We start from the raw sequence: 23020 nt of genomic DNA, 5'->3' as shown, positions 1-23020 counted from the left end.
GAAAGAAAGAAAGAAAGAAAAAGAAAGAAAGAAAGAAAGAAAGAAAGAAAGAAAGAAAGAAAGAAAGAAAAGAAAAGAGAGAAAGAAAAGAAAGAAAGAGAAAAGAAAAGAGAGAAAGAAAGAAATGCGATACACTGTGCCTCCCCAAAGTCCAAATCTCCAATAGCTCAGAAGGTATTTTGAGAGAGTCTGTAGAGAGGTTTCTAAGGGTCTCTAAATTAAATAGGTGATCAGGACATCAACCATAATCTAATAATACTCTGTCTTCATAAGAAAAAAAAAAGGATGAAGATACAGACACCAACACAAAGGGAAGACCAAGAGAAGACTGAGGAAGAAGACAGCCAGCTGCAGGTAAAGGAGAGAGGCCTCCTCAGGAAAAGCAGTCCTATCAACACCTCCATCTCAGACTTCCAGTCTCCAGGACTATGAGAAATAAATTTCTGTTGTTTAAGCCACCTAATGTATAGTAACTGGTGCAGCAGTCTAAGCAGACTAACTCGTCAGGGGAACCCAGAAAGGCAAAGGCAGGAAAAGAGGGAAGGAGGCAAGGAAGAGGGAAAATGAGAGGAGGGAGGACAGGAGTGTTAGATACTGTAGTGCAGGTTAACACAGGTTGGTAGGGCCACTGATGAGCACTGGATCTCCCCAGAACCAATGGCCTTGGTTTCCCTGCCATGTTCAGTCACTGGCTGAGCATAACTCATGGAAACACAGGTGATATTTCAGAGCACAGAAGTAGGGGTTGTCAGGTTCTACTCGTCATACATTTAGGATTCTAAGAGGTTCATTCTCATGGCTGCCATACAGGAAGCCTCCCACAGCTCTGTACAGAGCCAAGAAAAGACTTGCACTCAGAAGTCACAAGTGCCTGTCCAGATCTCCACTGAACGAACCACTTCTTCCATTGGGTTATAGCTGTGAAACTACAAAATACTTCCACTTTTCCTCAAGCACGAATACTGTTCCATGCTCTATAAGAGTAATATCAAGGCACTCGGACCCCTACTGACAGAATTCTAGCCACACAGAAGATACCTGTGTTGCATATTACTTCTGTGCTCCTTGTGAAAAGAGAAGTAAATTATCCAGATTAATAATGTAAATAAAGGACAGTGAGGCTCTACTGAGGAGCTTCTGGACCACCTCTAAGTGGTAAATTCAAGTTTTCTGATCCTAAAATGGGAAGATTAGAGACGGTGTTGGGCCTCTGGATCTGAAGTCCCCAGAAAACTCACTCAGCCTCCTGCTTTTGGAGCCTACCTTCTTTTCCTGGGTGAGGAATCAGAATGCCGGCTTTTCAAAGCAATGAAATATCTAAACATGCCACATGTGGAAGAGAACATGAAAAATGAGCATGACTGAATAACAAATTTGCCAGATTCAAATCAAAAATAAAATACAACTATGTTAATGTGACATGCAAATTTAATTCATGCATCTCTTAGCAATAAATATTTGATTCGCCTATTTGATTTACAGAAAATGGGGGAAAAGATGGTTCACAACAACAGATCAAAGTAAGAAGTTTATATAAAGAATGTAAGTTTCTAACTTAGGCTTAAGGAAAAGCTAGGCTATGAATTTGGTAGAAGATGTTCTAATCGTTCTAATCCAGGAAGAAAAATTATTTTCTCTGGTGTAAAAGATATTCAAGATTTTAAAGAAATCACTATTTCACTTTAATATACTCACTATGTTGTAATGCAATAAAGTAAATTTAGAACTCCTTTTTTTTTTTTGGTACCGGGAATCAAACTTCAGACCTTGCACTTGTGAGGCAGGCGCAGTGCCACCAAACTAATTCCCTGGCAAGACAAACTTTTAATGAACTCGTATAAGGAACCTGCAAACATTACATGTTGAATTTATTTACCCACAGGGGAATATATATTTATATCTTGACATTTCAGTTCAAAAGGGTAAATTGCAAAAGTCAGAAAGTTGTCTGGGAAAATTAAATAATAATCTATTATAAAATGGAATAATAAAATCCCCAGCAGTGGATAACACATCAACCTTTACATCCCCCTTTAGAAATAGGTGTTCCATTGCTTAGCAATAGGTCTTCAGTTCATATTTGAGGAATAATAATGGCATACATATTCAATCAGAGGGCTTTGTGGTGATTAATAATAAATGGAAGTAGTTTCTATGAAGGACTGTAATTAGCATGGCTGTGGACAGGTAAGGAGGGGTTAAATGACCCTGAGAAGAAAATTACAGAGGCTCCCCTGAAGTTTCCAGAATCCAAGTCAACCCTGAAAGCAGGAGAACAAAATGGACACAGGTAAATGGTCTAGGATCAGCACATTTTAGGGAAGTTTTGCATCTGCAGGAGCGAGACAGCTCCAGGACTTCATTTTGCTTCCTGTACCTAAGTCCTTAAAGGAGGAAAAGAATATCAAAGATAACCTCCAGTGTCACGTGGCCACCATAAACTATATATAATACGCACTAGAAACTTAGGCAGCCAAGCTGAAATAGGTCACATATGGGGTCTCCAAACCAGCATCTCTACAGTTCAAAATCTTTTAGTGCCTTGCTGATATTGACACAATGGAAATTTTCATTCATTCATTTATTCATTCACTGCTCCATCAGAGACAAATTAATAAAATACATTGTATACTACTGAAGAGGAAGACAAATGCATCAACAGCTGATTACTGTGCAATGCATGAGAGGCGATACTGCAACTTTTGTGCAAAACTTCCATAGCAAAGTTAGAGAAGCCTGCATGGCTACAGGGTAAGTTGTGGGATTGCAACAGGACTCTGTTGCATTAGACCATGTGAGCAAGGAGAAAGAAAGCTGGTTCCATATAGACAGAAAAGCCGAGAAAAATAGCAGGTGCGAAGGCACAGGGGGTAATGGTTTTGACTGAGATAAATGGAGAGGTGCAGTGGGTGACTAAGTTCTGGAATGAGAGGAAATAGAAATCATTTCAAAGGTCAAAGTCTTTGCAGATGAGCGGCCATGGAGGCCCTGAAGGAGATTGGATAGTCACAGGCATAGTAAGGCAAGGAACTTCTGGAACAGCAGCAGCCAAGGGATTGCAGGAGATACTGGACACAGGAGCCTGAAGTGAGCAGAAGAATATCAAAGACAACCTCTGTTTCTCTTTACATTTTTTCACAAGAACTGTATGAAACCATTAAAAACCTCTCTCAAGGCTTGCCCAGTCCCTTGCTCAGAGAGGAGAGATAGGCAGAGGAAGGGACTCCTCAGCAGCGCTGTGACTCTGAGGATGTGGGGACACCTGTGGGAAGGGAAACTCAAACCTCTCCAGAAACTAACAGCTGCACAGAAGGATGTCTGAGAGGAAGGTGCTGCTTCTGGGAATCATTAAACATATTCTGCCTATGCCCCCCAGAGGTGCCATCCCCTGGGGTGGGAACAGGCTGGCACTGCCCCCATGCACACCCTCAAGCAGAAGCAGGCTCCTGAGCTGGAGATTTCCCATTGCCTCCTGTCTCCAGCATCCCACCGTCCCATTCCACTAGCTAGAGAAAGGAAGGCCTACCAATCTGGATGGTTCATAACCTTGCCCTGAAGCAATCAAGAAGCTTGGAAAGACTCATTTACCTCTCCACATGGGATTTCAAATGCAGTCTATTTAAAAGTTCCAACACAATTTAGATATTAAAAGTAATTAAAATAAATCTTCCACTTGCTATTTATGTAAATCAAGCATACAGTGTCTCTCAGTAGGTACTCACTGGAGTTTCACTGAAAATCAAGCAATCTTCGTGGAATTTAATTTAAGTAACAAAGTTACTCCGCCAACAATGGAGAAGAGTTCCTTGAAATAAAGTCTTTGCAAATAGGGAGGAGTGCTGGGGTTGAAGGGAGGGCAGGCGAATGGGAAAAAAATGAGAACCAAGACATATTATGGAAAGGTATAAGATCCCAATAATGAATGTCAGCATTCTTTATGGCCAAAATGTGCCAATAAAATTAATGAATGAAAAAAATCTATCTCTGTTGAAAACCTGTTGTATTTCATTTAATCAGCATTGAATAATCTATTAAGTGTAACAGTTCATTTTGCTTATTATTTGCTGTCTTCTCCCCAGAAGAATGCAGGATAGACACTCTTTTCTGTCTTATTCAATAATATATCCTGAGCACATAAGCATTGCCTCTCATTTAGTACATGCTTGGAAAATACTTGCTGCATAAGCAATGTATATGTAGTTAAATTAACTTCTAGTATATTCTATGCTGTAACATGGCAGAGAACTTCTTTCTGCACCAACTATTTGAACAACTATTTTTAAATATTACTAGTAATTTTGGAAGAAATATTTATATATATAAATGCCCCTCGGGAATTTGTCAAGAGAAAAATTACTAGGTGTTTGGATGCATATACTATAACCTTTACTAGTATTTACTAAAATGCTTTCCAGGTAGTTTTATCACCATTCGTGCACCTGCTTTCCCACATACTCACTGACACATACATTATCAGATTTTTTTTTTCCAATTAGATAAAAGTAAAATGGCATCTCCATTTTCTACCAATTCATATTTTCCTGATTACTCACTGATGATATTGAGCCTTCATACCTTTCCTGGGTCCCTAAGTGTCCTCTTGTATGAGTGTCCTACTCATACTCTTTGCCCATTTTTCTATTTGATTATTTATCTTTTCCTCAATAACTTGTACAAATCATTATTCTCCTGTATATGCCAATGTCTGCTACCAGTAGGTGGTCTAGTTTTACTTTTGTGTGTGGTCTTTAGTCACATAGGAGATTTATAATTTCATGTAATTAATCCATAAGTTTTCCCTTATCCTACTATCACAAAGATATCTTCATATCTATCCATGTATCCATTTCTCTACCCTATCACTGTATTTTCTACATACAATTATTGTTTGCTTTTGCACAGTTACTCTCTAAACCATCTTTACGTTTTTTATAAATGATGTAAGGTACTGACCTATTTTTATTTTTTAACAAAAAATGTTTTTAAAATGTTAATGAACAGCCCATTCTTTCTGCACTGATTGGCAATCCCAGCTCTATAGGTCCCCCAAGTGACTGAGTAACCTCTCATACTATCCTGTTTCACTGAATTTGTCAATCAAAGTGCAAATGTCGGACTCCAAACTGTGTTGTGGTTTATATCTAGATGCTCCTCCCAAAGCCTCCTGTACTCAAAGATGGGGCTTTGGGGAGGAGATTGAATCATGGGGTGTGATGCTCAGCAGTGGATTAGTCCCCTGATGAATTTACAGCTGAATATGATGTTGGGAGCAGAAGCCTGGTTTGAGAAGGTGAGAAACTAAGACCCTTTCTCTTCCCTTGATCCTTCCCTGCTTCCTGCCACCATCCCATGGGCTGTTCCCCCTGTCCCATGCCATTCTGCCTTGGAGCCAGCTGACTATGGACTGAATCCTCTACAAAGTGTGAATCAAAATAAATCTTTTCTCCTTACAGTTGTGGGTGCCAGGTACTTTTTTCCAGCAATGAAGAAAGTAGCTAAGACACTGTCATGCACTGAGCTTTTTTAAATAAATCAGCATATAAGCAATGCCTTATTTTCCTCTTGTTTGCTTGCTTCAGAATTGTCTATTTTTATAATATTATGTTTCCATATGTACCTCATAATATGCCAAGTCTTTCATACAAACATCATAACCAGCTGGCAGTTATTTAAAATTTCATTGAATTTATAAATTGATTGGGTGAAATTAGACAACTTAATAATATTGAAACCTCCAATACATGAATTTAAATAAGCATATTACCTCACTAATTTTCAAAACTCCTCAACCTCTCTATAATGTTTATATTTTCTCGACAATGGTTTCACATATTTTTCCTACATTTATTCCTAAAGACCATATAGTTTTAGTTCATGTTAAAGAAAGCATTCTTTCTGCTGTATTTTTTTTTTTAGTCAAGTGCTTTTCTCTTTTTTTTTTTAATTGAGCTTATTGGTACATTCTAGGTATACAATACAGTTGCATTCATCACTGGGATCTTGTACCTTTACATGACAGGTCTTGGCTCTCATTTTTCCCCTTGTCCCATGGAGCAGTTCTTGCATATAAGAGGAGTAGGAGCAATATCATCAATTCTGGAGTTAGTTCATCTTTATTTCCTTATTTAGTAGCTGTGCACTGTGGACCAGCTCTTTAGATACCCTGCCTCAGCTTTCTCAGATTTTAAACGGGAATAATACCAGTGCTACTTCAGAAAGTAGTTGTGAAGAGTAAATTAGCATGCAAACCACCTGGCACAGTAACTAAATGAAAATGTTGCCTTTTATTATTGTAAGAATGTTATCAATTTGCATAATTGTCTTGGTACCTAAGGCCCTTATAAACTTCTTAGTTCAAATAATGTATGGACTATCTTGGATTTTCTTTTTAATAATGATGCAGTCCACAAGTTTAAATAAATTTAGTTTCTTCTTCCTTACCTGAAATGTTCCTCTATCTTGTCCTATTAAATAATCCAGGACTAACAGTGCCATGAGAAACCAAAAAGCAACATTCCTGTCTTAAACTCCTTAAAAGATATATTCTGAAATTTAACATTTATTTATGTTTCCATAGTTTCTTGTTAGATACTCTTTATCAGATTAAGGAAAACCCACCGTTTTCCTAATTTGGTGTGAGCTTTCTTGTTTGTTTGGTTGGTTGGTTTTTTGTTTTGTTGTTGTTGTTGTTGTTGTTTGTTTGTTTGCTTTTAGTATTGGGAATTGAACTTGGGCCCTTGCACTTGTAAGGCAGCAGCAGAACCACTGAGCTAAATCCCTGGCCCTGGTGTGAGTTTTTTATTATGAATGGCCCTTAACTAATACACTAGAGTTTCTTTAATTCCTATGTTGTCGTCTACATTTAGCAATAATATACATTATACTAGGGGTCAGCAAGATGCAGTCTATACCATCTATTTCTGCTAAAAGAAAAAAAATTTTCTGGAACACAACTATGCCCATTATTTTATTAATGGATTTCATTTTTGGCAGATTATGTACAATGTACATTCAGATAACATATTTTGATCATTTTCATCCCCTATTTCCCCTTTGCCCTGCCCTTCCCCTTTAAGTTCACATTTAGGGAGACATTTTAAAGTGTTTACTATATTTTACTCACATCATCCCTCCTATGTCCCACCCTTAAACCCATCCCCTCCCCCTTATTCCCTTCCTTTTGTATAATAATAATCTCCCTTCTGCTATCTTGTCACCTATTTTAGAATCTACATATTAAGGGCAACACATGACATTTGCCTTTCTGAGTCTGGCTTATTTTGCTCAAAATGATGGTTTCCAGATCCATCAATTGTCTTGCAAATGACAGAATTTCCTTCCTGGACAGCTGCTATGGCTTATATCTAGATGTTCCCCCAAAGTCTCACGTATTCACAGGTGTGGCTTTTGGGAGGTGGCTAGAAAATGAGTGTGTGATGCTGGATTAGCCCACTGATGGGTTTAGCATAATTCTGGTTATAGGTAATGGGAAGGCCCACCCAGGGTGTGGGTGGCACCAACCAATATTCTTGCACCCTGGATGAGATAAAAAGGAAAGGAAGGCTCACTGCCGGTTGCCTCCTGTCTGCCCTGCCATGACTGTTTCTCCTCTGCCAGTCCCCTCTGCCATGCCACCCAGCCTTGGAGCCAGTCCACTATGGACTGAAACCTCTATGAACTGTAAGCTAACATAAACCTCTCCTTTAACTTGAAGGTGTCTGGTATTTTGGCCTAGCAACAAGAATGTAACTAAGACAACAGCCATGCCTATTTAACTGCATATATTGCTTTCAAGCTCTGTTGGTAGAGTTGAGTAGCTAATAATGAGACCAAATGGTCTACAAAGCCTAAAGTAGTCACCATCTGGCCCTTTACAGAGAAAGTTTGCCTACCCTGATCTACATCACACTGAATTTCTCATGTTACAATGTTCACTCTGCACTGGGCATGGAGGAACAAGCAGAGAAGTAGATGGCGGAGATTGGGAGTTATTTTTTATTTCTTTCCTAATTTCCCCTAATCTTTGTTCCTTATACTTTCTCTTTTGTTTCTCACTCTCTCCTTCCTCTTTTCTCCTCTCTTCCTTTCCTTTTTAACTTTCTCTTTTCACAGCCCCTCCATCATATATTTTTTTTAAAGCAGAGCAAAATGTCTTCCTCCAATTATATAACAATTAAAATTGGGCAGTGTGTTTTCAATTTCTAGTGTATGTGAGTGCTATACTACCTTAGTCTACTCAAAATTTATTTTCCCAAATTGCTGGAGTGCTATTTGTTAGATATATGTTCTAGGTCGTGGAAATGAATCAGTGAATTAAACAATGATTCCTCCCTTTATGAAGCTGACATGTTAGCTGAGCAAAACAATAAGAAATACAGCCAACTGGAAGTGATGGAAAAGAACACAAAGAAGAGGGTAAAGATGAGAGCAGGGTACAATGTTGTAAAAGACACTCCATGGGCATCCCTGAGAAGGTGCCCTAGGAACAAGACCTGGAGTAGGTGAGGGATGAGCCCAAGGACCCACAGCAGGCACATCCTAGAGAGTCCAGAGAGCACCAGAGAAGCAGGGATGGCTGAGACAGACAGGGCAGAGAGAAGAGGAAGAACTCAGGGAGGCTGCAGGGTCCAGATCAGGGAGGGTCTGGTGTGCTTTACTCTGACAAAAATAAGGAGCCACTCAGGGATTTGAGGCAAAGGGATAAGGTGACCTCGCAGATGTGGTGAATGCAGGGCTGCAGGAGTTACACAGCTATTCAGGAGGCCTTTTTAATTCCAAAGGAAAGTTCATGTCATTTAGTCTATCAACAGCTGGGCAAGATGGGTAATTGTTGTATCATTTTTTCCCAGATGGAGAAACTAAGAGTGGACAAAGCTTAATAATTTCTTAATATTTATATTAAGTCTACCCCCAGTCAATGAATGGTGTATAGAATCAGCCCACTTTGCATTCACTTTGTGAAAATACTTCAGAAATAAATTCTATTTATATATGATACTGTATTTATTTTATGATTTCATGGCTTTAGTCATGTATGTTTTATAAGTCATAGATTTTTAAGATAATTCACATCTTTATTGAAAACGAGATGTTATAGGCCCAGGCTTCCCAGATTTTGTTCATCCATCACTTACAAAAATTAATTTTAAATCTAAATCTTCAAATATTAGTTTTCCTTTACAATAAACCTATAGGCCTGAAGATTCATTTACATTGATTCTAATATCAGGATCTCATCATTGTGCTCCTGCTCTCCTGTAGAATCTCAGATGGCACTCTCTAAAAGTTACTTTATTACTTCATCATTGTCTGTTTTTTTTAAATCTGCTGGCTATAAAACATATTTTTCAAGTTCAACAAAAGTAGAAATACTGTTCCCCACCACATCCTCTCTCTTTCTGTCTCTCTCTGTCTCTCTTGTCTTTGTCTCTATCTCTCTATGTCTCCCTCTCTCTCTCTCTCTCTCTCACACACACACACACACTCAAAGTCACACACCATACAGAAGAAATATTACTACTAAAAAAAGATAGAATACCCATATTCAGAAGGGTTTGCTAATTAAATTTTTCCATTTATTTAGCGGTGACAAATTGGGTGGCTCCAGGCTAAATGACATAAAAATAGTTCATAAAAAGTTGGTCAAGAGTCTGTTAGGCCTGAGTTTTTAAACAAGGCACTTTGACCTAGGTTTATAGGAGGCACAAAGTTGGAAGAATTGAAATGTGTGCACAAATGTGCGGTAGAAATGCCGTCGGGAGTTTGTGTCAAACAACCACAGTCATTTACTGCATTTATTGAGTAGCCCTTAGTAAAAGAGCATGGAATCCCATCTTCACTTATCTTACAGCCTCATACGCAAACCAACTAATAAATATTAGAACCATGAAGGAGGAGGGAGGCTGCAGGGTTGCTTTGAACATGGGACCAAGCCCAGTATGGTGGGCAGAGGCCGGTCAGGGAGGCTGCTCCATGGAAGTGACTTTTAAGTTTCACTTGAAATGGTGTGCGAGTCAGCAAAAACAGCAAAGGGGTAAAGGAGGAAAGAACTTCTCGTGTAATAGCAAAGCCTATGCAGAGGTTTCATCAGGAGAGAATTAAATTATTTGGAAAAGAGAGAATCCTGGTGCCCCTGATAGGAAGCAGTTCCATGCAAGGCGGTGGTGCAGACAGGCAAGGTCAGGGTCAGGTCTGGCTAAAAGGTTTGCATTTAACCCTAAGAACCAAGCGATGCCACTTCAGGGGGGTTTGGAAAATGAAATGAAATATCTGGTCCTTAGTGTTTAAAGGTCAGCATGACCACAGTGTGAAAAAACAGACTGGAAGGGAACAAGAACGGAGGGTGCACAGAGCACTACTGCAATCACCCAGATGAGAAGGATGGGGATGCGGATGCAGGTGGAGGCAGCGGGTGGGTGAACATGAACAGATTCAAGTCAGTAGGAACTGAGCACGTATCAGGGATGTGAGAAGCTGCAGCTGAGGAGGAGTCCTCGTGTTCTGGCAGGGAAGGTGTAAGGGCTGTTCCATAAGGTGGGAAATATGGGGGATGTGCTGCTTCACTCTCTGTGAATCCAGGGCAAGTGTGTTTTAGGGCTGAAGGGAGGTGTAAAGGTCCATTGCAGAGCCATGTCTTCCTGCTAACCTGAGTTGCTGTTTACACAAGATTTTATTTTAGTGGTCTCTTTTTAGTGTCGGTAAAAGTGGGCTACTACCAGGCAGTGACCGCTGGATATAATTCCAGCTGCCTGGGAGCCTGAGACAGGAGGAAGTTTGAGTCCAGCCTGGGCAACCTAGCAAGACTCTGTCTCAACATGAGAATTTTTAAAAGGTTTAGAGATATAGCCCTGAGGCCAAGTGCTTGCCTAGCATGCACACAGCCCTAGGTTCAATCCTTAATACTTAAAAGAAAAAGTGGACTGTCATTCTTGCAAACTTAGAGAAACAAGTGCCTTTCAGGAAAGGCAAGAAGGAAGGGGTAGAAAAGTTCTGAAGGAAGAGTTATCTAGAGAAGACTTAGCCCTCGATGTGGTACAGTGGAAGGCACAGTGTCTTAGTCTGTTTTCTGTTATCAAAACAAATACAAGATGCTGGGTAATATATAAATAAAAGAGGTTTATTTAGCTCACAATTTGGTAGCTGAAAGTCCAAGGTCAGGACTCGTGAGAGTCCCATGGCTGAGTCATGGCAGATGGCATCACATGGTGAGATTGAGTGTGAGCGGGAGTTTACAGGGCAATGAGGAAGCAAGTCACTCAGGAGATATTGGGCTTGCTCTTTTACAACTGCTCTCATAGGAATACCTCCACTCCTTTCACCCCACCCCATAGGATCAGCATCAATCCCTTTGAAAGGTGGTGATCCCATGACCTGATCACCTTCTCCTGCCATACTCTTAAACTACAGCAAAGAGGAATAATTGTGGACCTCAACAGAGTTGCAGCTCACCCACAAGGGGTGCGCATAACTGTGCATTCTGGTTACTGTGCAACTTTGCTGAGGGTTGACAAGGTTTTAATTGTAACATTTCCTTTTATGCTTTTCCTCCCTTGGTAAGTTGGCAGTGGGCCCAATGATTACTCTGTAAAGATAAAGGGAAGGAAGAAAGGACTGCTTTTTTGCACTTAATTGCCTTTTTAAACCCTTCTTCCTGATTTGCACACTCAAAAGGGAATACAAAATTTACTACTATGAGGAAGCTGGTTCTGAGCATGGTATAAATATTCTTCATCTTTCTTTCACACAAAAGCTTGCAAATTCCAAGGTATTATATTATAGAATCATATAATTTCCAGTTGAAAATTATTTTCTAGATTATATGACATACTAATCATATACAATATCTTGTATAATGCACATGCATTTGCAAAACCACTGGAATTCACATTCATCTCCTAGAACTATATCCTAGTGGCTCTCAAAAGTGGTCCCCTGACCAGAAGCATTAACAACATTTAGGACTTTATTAGAATGCAAATACTTGGGCCCCGCTCTAGACATACTGAATCAAAAATTTTCAACAATAACATCTCCAGGTTATTCTGATGCATGCCAAAGTTTGAGAATTGAAGAGCTGCTGCTCTAGACCAGTGCTTCCTAACCTCTCACATCTTAGCAAAAAGAAAAAAAGATGTTATTTGTTCAATACCCACGTAAAGTGTATTAGACTGTCAAAGGCTCCGAGTGCTCTAGTCCTGCTGGCTTGAGCAGCTCACAATAACCCCTGGTCCCTCAGCAGACAGACTCACAGAACTATAAAAGGAATACACATGAATGTTCACTGTGGCATTGTTTGTAATCATAAAAAAAAAAATCACCTGAACGCCTATGAAAAGAAAATGGATGAACTGTGCATTGAAATACTATTCACAGTTAAAATGAATGAGTAGAGCTACATGTATCAACACAGAGAAGTCCCAGAAACATAATGTTGAACAAGAGCAGGTTGGAAAACAATGTTTATAGTTTGATGTTTGTATAATATATATAACATGTTGAACAATAGTGAGTGTTGTCTGTGGCATGCTACATGTGCTAAAATCATACAGATCTGCACAAGGATGATAAGCAGTTATTACAAGCAGTTAGCTCTGGAGAAAGAGGGCTAGAAGGGATAAGAAGTATGTATTAATGGGGTTTTATTAATTTTATTTCTTAAAATGTCTAAAGAAAATGTAGCAATGGTACATAAAAATTTCTTATTATTTTTTCTGCATATCTGAAATGCCTCATTACAATTCCTGATAAGGAAAAACAAATCAGTTGCTATCCAATCACTGGAGTTTTAAGCCTAACTCTGATATGAACTCTGTGGTGTTGTACAGACTATTTTCTCTCCCTGGGCCTCAGTTTCCTAATTGGCAAAATAGAGGAGGCTGAGTTCAGTGACCTCTGAAGTTCTCTTCCTTTTTTATCCTCTGTGATTTATTTTAATGATCAAGCAGAAAAATCCCAGCCCTTTCTCTCTCCTCCCCTCCATGCATGGGCAACAGCCTCCCCCACAGTTCTTCCTGGTCCAGCTGTCCACCTTAATAACCCCTTGTTTACAATGGCCGCAGCACATGGGACAGGGAATAATAACACACCACCACACAGGGATCATAGAACTTGTGTTCTAACATATATTTTAAGGCAAAAGAACAAAAATAAAACTAGAAAAGTTTGGCACTACACAAGCTATGTGGGATTTAGAAAATGACCTTGAATTTTTAAGCAACCTTTCTTTGAAGGAGAATCTTTGCCCTTAGCAATGCATTTCACCAAACAGAAGAGAATTTCGCATCAACATTACAGCAACGTTCACATTTTTATTCCTATTCTTCATCATCTCACCTCCTTATCCCCCACTCAAATGTCAGAAATGATCTCACCCAGCTCAACTGGCCGATTTTTTCCTTGAAGGAAAGCTTCATTTCCCATTCTCAGGAACTGATTCCTTTGATCTTCCCCCAAATGATGGCTTCCATGGGAAATTCCTTTACCAAATAGGTCGGTTTGTAGATTTTTATCTTCGAATGTTATCTGTTATTTCACTAGCACGAAAACTGGAATAGTAATGAACTATGCCTATAAAGGATGACTGATCACTAATGAATTTATTATATATCAAAGTTACTTCGAATGCACAAAAAGCACAACCACTGTGAGATTTATCACGTCTTTCTAAATTTTACTAGTTTGTACAGTCAAAATCATCAAGTCAAGTTAGGCTGTCATTTTCTACCTTGTGGTTTGTGACACTGTATTACAAATTTGAGGGTTCTGGGCACTGTTTTAGGTATTTGGCTAGTGTGATGTAGGAAACACATCTAATATGGACTGACTGGAAATATGAGTCAAAAAACAAGCAAATATGACTTTAGCTTTAAGATTTATTAAGTGGTTTTATGAAAACATGCAATATCTCTTGGTTTCAGTTGCCTAATCTGTATTTACAAATAGGACTTTGTTATTTATAAAGTCCTTCCCATCTCTAAAAAAATTCTATGCAAAACCAAATAAGCCAAAGTTTTGGCCTTATGTATACAGTCTCAATCTAAATTTTTAGCTCTGTGGAATAAAAATGATAAATGTAATGTATCATGTAAATCTAATCTAGATTCAGTGTAGTCTGTTTATTTATACTGATTATGTGCATATGTATATTTCATTTAATCTGTTTATTTATACTGATTATGTGCATATGTATATTTCATTTAACAGAAAAAAATACTCATTTTGCTGCTCTGTTTTTATGTAAAAAGTACCAGTATCACTATATAATAGTATACAGGTAATGTCTTCCTAATTAATTAACAAGATTAGTTATTAAGTTCATTCTATGTCATAAACTATGCTACTTACTTGTGACCACTTATCTTCTAATCCTTGCAGTAACTTTGAGAGATTTTTTTTGTCCACAGTGCAGGATCACAGTACTACTAAACCCAACTCATGATTCTGAATCTGTCTTGGCTCATTACAGTGACAATACTCAAAGGCAGGCCAGTGTTTCTAAAGTGAATGTGTAAAAAGCATTTCCCTTTAGTATTATTCTAACAATCATTAGCCTCCATTCAGCATGTACCTAAAATTTTACATTTCTTACTTGAATACTCCCTTGACATTTTCTATCATGCATTGGTATGATAATGTGTTCCTCTAGTGATTAGAAAACTGACTAAAAGTTAAAATAATAAGGGTGTAGAATGAGAATCACTCAGTGAGATACATCCAGAACTTATTGTCAGAAAAATAGAGTTGACTTTTACAACCTCTGGATGATTGACTTTGTGAATTATCTGTGGTATCTTACTTATCCTCAATAAACTTCTTAATATATCATGTTATGTACATCGATTCACAGCTGTATTTGAGAGGGTTACTAGTCTGTTTGGTCAGAAAAGTCAAGCAATCATGTGCACTGAATTAGAGAAAAATATCTGACAGGGTCTTTCATATCCAAATGGAAAAATGTAGACTCAATACTAGGATAACTAGTAATTAGTTGAACAGCTATATCCAAACATAGAGATGAAGAAGAGAATCACAATTTGAACAAGGAATTGTGCCAAAGAATTATGTCTTTGACCTTCTCTTGTTTCCAAATATTGTCAATGGAATAGATAAATGGACAGCAAGGTACAAAAATATAAAGACAAAAAGTTAAGTGGGATGATAAATATGGTATATAAACCAAAATAGGTCTGTCAGGGTGAAGAGATGGGTCAAACTGAACAAATTGAAATTTGACAGAGGTAAGTTTAGAGTCCAAAACCAAATCCTAAAACTTCAAAAACTACAGAGTGGTGTTTTTTTAATGGCTTAGCAGCTATTTTGAAAGACTTCAGTTAACAATAAATTCAATTTCAATCAACAGTACAGATAGGGCTTAACTACCCAAAAGCCGATGCCTCCTATGGGTACAATAATAGAAAAAAAGAAAAGTGTCTTATACAAGAAAGCCATAGGCCTTGGCATTGTCAATTTAACTGTGTGTTACAGACAGTTTTTTGTGTTGAAATTTAAAGATAAAACTGGTATTGAATTCTCAAGAAATATACAAACTAGACTTTCAATTTCTCATATCAGAAAAGTAAGAAAATTCAAAGTTTCCCACATCAAATGACAGGACATGTTTTTATTAAATGACATGTTTAGTCTGAAGGAAGGAAAACTAAAGAAGAACATGACACTTAAATATTTTTAAAGCAGTCTCTAGAATAAAAATAGTCTTCTGAAGGACCTAGAGGTCAGATGAGAATGAATTGACACATATTGTATGTTGCTTTGAGTTTCTCCTTGTTGGGTAGAGGGGCAATAGGCTGAATATTGAACTGACCGGTGGGATACTGTATAGAAGATTAAGGCTTCACTGAATTTTGTCTGAATGAAGTTTAAGGTCATTTGCAAACCTGAAAGGAAATAAAACTATAATCTGAAAGTTATCTGAAAGGTAGCTGCAAAGAATTATTCCTGTTACCCATAATCTCACTAAATTGTGGTTTGAAGTTCAATCTACTACCCACCCATCCCTAAATATGAGCACACGTGTGTGCATGCGCGCACACACACACACACACACACACACACACACCACTTCTCACGGTAGAATAACTACCAAAGCCTGATTAGTTCAGATTTTACCACTGAAATCTGTAATGATTCAAAGGGGAATTAGGATCAAAGTTTTCAAATGCTCAGGGGAGAAAAATGTCTGTGAAGTAAATTGTAAACAAGATTCTTGGAGGAAAGGTTGGCCTTATATCTAAAGTCAACACACCATTAAAAACACACCATTAAAACACTGTAATTATATTATGATTTCTGTGCAAGTGCATCTCAATGTCTTAATGCACCACTCTTTGCCACAGGTCAGGTGGGACTGAACAGTTACAAGTACTTGTTAACAGCACTTTTTCTGAATATTGTACAAACTTGAAAATAATACAAGTTTTTTTTAAATGATATCCAGCTTTCTTAAATTTTAAACTTGAGCCTTTACCAAATTTAAATTAACCCTCATTGACTCAAGTTATTTAAGGAATTTTGTGAAGAAAGCTTTGAGTTTTCTTCTTGAGTCCAGCAAATCAAGAAATCACCACAGATCACTACTAGCCAAAAATGGTCATCTAGAGGGAAATAAAATCATCGTAATTAATTCACAACTCACCTTACAGGAGCCAACCGAAGCTGTAGATCACACAAACGGGCCTTCACTTACAGAAACTGTGAGTCAGCCCATAGGATCCAGCGATGTGGATTCTGGACTGGCAGAGCCATCTACGCGAGCTGCCTCTGCAGCTGCACCAGGCCCTCTGTTCAGAGGCACTGTGTACTTGGTCCAACACTCTTCCCTCAAGTCTTAGAAATCTCAATAATTTTTATATTGAGTCCTACAGATTATGTAGGTGGCCTTGGAGACAGGCACATAATGCAACTAAGCTACAAAAAAGGCAAGCAAGTAAGATGCACAGGCATTGGCAAAATCTAAAAATAGCTCTGTTTATTAATGAGCAACAATATCCTGTAATCAAGCCACAGCCTGCTGGTTAATGTTATAAAGAATTACTCTGCTTGTTTAATGTGTAAACCAAAGATAATTCACAAATTTGCTAATCGTTTTTCCCTGCTGCAGATGTGAACTGCCAACCAGTGATGCTTCAGTATTCAAAAGTAATCAGCCACTATTTCAAGCTCCATCAAAAAGTCATGTATCACTTTCAGAAGGCACGAAATATTGGTACATTTTTTTACTGGACTTGCAGAATGGGTGATGAAGCAAATGTGAATTTTAAGACAATGAAGCAATCTCTTCACTTCACCATGAAAAGTCAGAAATAACGAAGAACCCTCAAGACACAGCAGGCTTTTTCAATATTCACTGAATTGTGGACGGCCAAAGACAAATGTGAACAGGGGAACTTTGAACTTCTGCTCAGACTATATCCTCCCGAATATGAATTCTAAAGTTCTTTCACTATTTAAACACACACACATTCACAGCACAGGAGTTAGCAAAAATGTAAATATCAGAAATGAAATCTTGTGTATACCCTTTCTTTTCTATTTCCACATTTAATTCATTTCTGAACACATAAGTCTAAAAATGAAGCAATCAAAGGGGAAAGCTATGTATCAAAAATAAAACACATCTTAGCTATAATTTAACAAGTCTTTCCTTCATTTGATGTCAAGTTCTTAAGCAGAGTTTATGTATCTCTGGAAAAGATATTTAATATCATTGTAAACTTACATAATAGTTGCTCCAAAGAACACAAAGATGTTTACATGCTATCATCTGCTTATACAATATCCATGTAAAATTAGGGAAAAATGTGTTAACTTCATTTTCAAGATAGAATTGAAGCACAAAATTAATACAAGGCTTTCCTGGATCAATACACACATGAGTGCATGCACACACAATATTTGCAAATCATTTCTCTTAATTTTAAACATGTATACTATTAGAATCTCAATATAAGAATATTATTATAGAATGTATGCATATGAAAGATATTGGTTGCATTATAATTTCAATTATAAACTTTTTACATGCAGTGCTGAGTTCTAAATAATTTTAATAAATATGCAAATTAAGAGTAGATTATATTTTCTAAATCACATCTTGAAATTATATTCATATTTACCTCCAGCTCATATTCCAAAGACAAAAGAAAGTGAATATAAGTACAACCTGTGATGGGAGGATAAGCAGAATCTATTGACTGAAACATGTTTTGATTTCTAAACCTGTATAAGAATTGAAGTCACAATTTTTAGGAGACATATGTGAATAAAAAAGAGCCATAATTCAAGCCAAGAAACATTTTCTGAACTGTGATTTACAGTTCAGATGTCATGCTACTTAAGATCTCACACCTTAATTGTAGATGTATCGCACAATTTTAGAGCCTCCTGAAATCACTTCGACTGGCGTTGTGATGTCTTACGTCATGATGTTGCGTCACCACGTGATGACGCTGTGCCATCACAACACATCATCGCATATTGACACAATGTCATGGCATAATATCATCAAATTAAATTCATCGACATCGCACAGCCTGGTCCCAGGAAGGACAAGACCAGTAAAAGGTTTTTGCTGAGGAGTTTCAACACTCCCGCTCAATAGGGAGAACAGTAACTGGAGAAATCATTTCATGGCCTCCAGAAACTTCCTAGATTTCAAATTAGGAGCATTTGAAAGTTATAAGGCGAAATTCAAGGGACTGGTTGCCACAGGGATAATTCTCATGAGTCTTTCTTTACTAGCTTTGCCCCATGAAGGTGAATACTCGACCCATATTTAAAAAATAAATATTTACAAATGTTAATCTTTTTTTCCCCAGGGCATAATACAGGATCTTGTTTGGACTGATGAAAAAAGAAACCTAATTCCTTTACTCTCCATTTCTTGCCCTTACCATCCATCTTCTTCCAGTTTGTTTCCTTCATCTGACATTCTTCTTCTATAATGTTATGAAACAGAAAGTATAGAAGGTCAGGCAGCAGATGGAGTCAATAGTTTTGAGTAAAGATATTTATGTTATGGGGTTGTTGAGAGCTATGAAAGAGGAGCTTTGTCATTAGAGAGGTGATAATAAGCAGAGACACCATGTTTGCAATCACTGTATGCCTGGGTACTTGGATGAGTCATGTATTTGAAGGTTATCTGAATTACCTTTTGAACTCTTCCAAAAAATGGAGTTGCCGGCTCATTAAACACACAGGGCAGTTTGCGTATACTGCCACCACGTGCTTTTTCTTTCATTAATCCAGACTATTTGCCAGGCACTGTGCTAAGTACAAGAACTCAAAGCAAGCAGAAGCAACAGGGTCACCTTGAGGAACTCACCAAACAACAAAAACAGATGACAAACGGTTTTCAAGACAATCTGCAAAGGGCTTTAATGATTAGACAGTGTTCTGGGGACTCAAAAATGGAAGAGATGATCTGGCACGGCTAAGGGTGGTAAAACCATTTTGTTCCTGAAAAATGATCAGGTAAAAGAGAAAACCAATTCCAGATTCAAATGCAAAAGGCTAAACATACAGGAGACACTGAAGTATCAGCCTAGATTCATCCTTTCACAGATGCTTTCTCCAATTTTTTCATATAAATGCTGTTTGGGGGAGTACTGACTCACACTCTCATATTACCATAATCCTTCATCATAATTACAAACAGTCTCTAGATGACTCTTAATGTACTACATCAGTGTAGTATGGTTATCTTTTAGGGAAGCTTTCTATCCATGAAGCTGTGTCCCTTTTTGCTTCATAATAAGCAAATACAAATTGAAATCAAAGCCTCTTGTGTTTTATTGAAAGCCTTTGACTAGTCACAGAGATCTTGGTAATTTATTTTCTAGAATACACATAAAGATGGACTATAAGAATTCCTGCTGATATTTCACCTTTTAAAAATTGGCGTTGAAGAATATTTGTTTTTCAATATGTTGTAGAAAAAAACACTTCATCTCAGTCGATGGTAAATCCTAATACATTCTGTCATTCTGCCTTAACATGAAAGCCACTGGTAGATACTTTCTACTTCTACCAAAATCCTCAAGAGGTATTTAAAAACTAGGCAAGACAAGAGAATAAAACTCTAGGGAATTTCTGTCTGAAAAGACTTGCCTTTGTCTTTCTGAGAATTACATGATTTTTGAGAGGCAACTTTTCAAGAACATTTCCAAAATGTCATTTCCAAGCCAGGTATACATATATCCTTTTAGAACTCAGATGAACAATTATATAATTAAAACAGTGAAATTTTTAGTCTATGGCTTTTGATTTAGACTATAGATACACACAGATATATATATATATTTACATTCATTAATGGATGTAGAGAATGACAAAAAGAAGAGTATTATCACCTAGATCTGCCATGAATATCAGTTGATTATGACATAGGGAAAATTTTTCAAATGCCAATTGCTCCCACATATAAAATCTACAACATTTTATTATGAATAGAATTCTATTGTAAAGAAATGACATAATGAGAAATTTGCTTGAATAACTGATATACTTTTAAAAGTAGGATACAGATATTGCTCCATGTATGATGAAGTTACATCATACTTTGAAATATTCTAGCCAGGTGTGGTGACACACACCTGTAATCCCAGCACTAGGGAGGCTGAGGCAGGAGGATTGCTGTGAGTTCGAGACCAGCCTGGGCTACATAGTGAGTTCCAGGTCAGTCACAACTACATAGTGAGACCCTGTCTCACAAAAAAAAAAAAAACAAAAAAAAAAAGAAAGAAAAGAAAATATTCTAAGCAGATCATAAGTTGAAAATATTGTTAGTTGAAAATGCATCAAGTAATCTAACCTATGGGAGACCCTAACTTACAGAACATACAGTATTCTCAGTACAATGTAGAGGAACAATTGTCCCTCCGTATGAACACATTCACCCCCCACAGGGATCCTCTCTGCAGCTGAGAGGTGTGGCTCATTCCTACTATCCAGAATCACATGAGATGTCCAGCCTAGAAAAAGATAAAAATTAAAAACACAGTTTCTACTGAATTCTATCACTTTTGCACAATCATAAAGCTTAAAAAAAATAACATGTGGAACAGTTGTAAGTCAGGGACCACAGACAATGAGAATATAGAGAGAAACGATCTGCAGAAGATGGGAAGACACTGGTATGCATCAGTAGGTTGGAGAATTAGGGAAGTTCTTAATATTTGTTTCCTAAAGAAGTATATCTTTTTTTAAAAAATTCAAATCCAGAAGAAAAGCAAGAATAGCAACACCAGAAATTTCTAATTTTGCAGATTTATTCAGCTGTATATTAATATTATTTTCATCTGGACAGAATTCAGTTTATGCAACAGATGCATGTTGCGAATTTTTTAAATTTAATTTAAATATTTGCAAGAGCAAAGAAACTCTGTAGTAGAGTTTCCAATAATTTGCTTATTTTAAACACTTGGAATTCCACATGTTGCCTTTCTCAAACAGGGTCTTATTTGCATAAATATGTCTTTATACAATAGTAATACAGAGGGTTTGGATGTGTCTTCATTTCTTTTCTCACGCTGAAACAAAATACCTGACATCCAAAGTTAAAGGGGAAAAGATTTATTGTAGCTCACAGTTTTTAGAGGTTTTGGTTAATAGTTGGCTGGTTCAAGGCAAAGTGGAATGGCACCACAGAAGAGAAACAGTTCATGGCAGGCAGAAGGCAGCAAGCAGAAACACAGTAGAAGCAGCAGCCTGCCTTCTTTCTATCCCTTTAATATTCCATCCAGGATGACCTTCATTTGGGTAGTTCCACCATACCCAGGGTGAAGCATTCTTAATCCCAGCAACACACACCCTAATCTAGCCATCTTTGAACCACACTAGCCATGAGGCTTTGAGGGGACATCTAGAAGCAAACCACAGCATTCTGCCCTGGACCCCCAAAGATTCATACACATCCCTTTATGCAAAAGCCATTAGTCCATCTCTAAGACTTAACGAAGTCCTAATAGTTTCAGCATTGCTGAAAAGTCCAAGCCCAAAGACTCCTCTGAGATTTAAGGCAAACTCTTAACTATGAACCCCTGTACAAATGAAAAGAAAGTTAAACACTTTCAACATACAATGGAACAAGATAAATATTACCATTCCAAAAGGTACAAATAGGGCGATGCAAAGGAATGGGACCAAAGAAAGTCCAAACTCCAGCAGGGCAAACATTAAGTCCAGTAGTTCCATGTCTAACATCTCAGGTAGTCTATGGAAAAATGTGAACTCCCAAGGGCTTGAGTGGGCCTGCACCTACACCACTGCAAATGGTTGCAGCTCTCAGGACTTCTCTCTTGGGCTGGCTCTGCTCCTTCATTGCAGCTTTCCTCAAACGATTCACATTTTGGGGTCTCTACTGTGCCTTTGGCTTCATACTCACAGCTTTACATACTGCACTCTCAGGGGCCTTCTTCTGAAATCTGAGTGGAAGATTTCCTGATCCTACAATTCTTGTATTCGGTATGTGCCACATGGATGATAGATACCAAGGTCTTCTTCCAGCTGGAGCACTGGAGAGGTTTCCTTCTCTCTTACCTGTAGGGATCAAGTGCATGATTGCTGACCACTATGAACCTAATACTGAGGAACAAATTCTCTAGACCACCACCAATCTGGAACACAGTACTCTGGGGCTCTTCTCTGAAAGCAAAGACTTTCATCTTTGCAATTTTGAGGCTGCAAAGGCTGGAGTCCTGCTGGTTCTTGTGATGTCATCAGGCCATCTTTTCTATCATCTTGGTCCTTCTCAGCAATCAATTTTTCCTCTTCTCAATCTTTGTAGTATGCAATTTTACTGGTACTTCCTTTTTTGTACAAACTCAAAACATTTTAAATCATTCTTCTGGGCTCTTTGCTCTTGATTCTCAACACAGATCTGGCTAAAAGTCTCTAACAGTCACCATGCAACATTAGATTGCCTTGAAATTTCTTCTGCAACATTACTTGGTCTACTGACTTTTAATATCAGCCCCAGGTAGTCTTTGGACATGAGCAAAATGTA

The 23020-nt window shown here is 37.9% G+C and overlaps 1 protein-coding gene across 4 annotated transcripts in view; it reads right to left on the bottom strand.

Annotated features, from left to right (window-relative positions):
* Grm8 (glutamate metabotropic receptor 8) overlaps positions 1-23020 on the bottom strand; it is a 796352-nt gene that overhangs the window by 564966 nt on the left and 208366 nt on the right. The window contains exon 1 of one of the 4 annotated variants that reach the window (XM_010633427.2): positions 16652-16900. The exons of the other annotated variants lie outside the window; for them this stretch is intronic. The gene's annotated coding sequence lies outside the window, so the exon portion shown is untranslated. Of the gene's footprint in view, positions 1-16651; positions 16901-23020 lie in introns of those variants that run through there. 4 annotated transcript variants of the gene reach the window in all.

The sequence above is a fragment of the Fukomys damarensis genome, unplaced genomic scaffold, assembly GCF_012274545.1.
Source record: "Fukomys damarensis isolate Sample0158 unplaced genomic scaffold, DMR_v1.0_HiC HiC_scaffold_4, whole genome shotgun sequence".
In the NCBI taxonomy this organism is placed as follows: Eukaryota; Metazoa; Chordata; class Mammalia; order Rodentia; family Bathyergidae; genus Fukomys; species Fukomys damarensis.
This window is presented reverse-complemented; position numbering and strand designations above follow the sequence as displayed.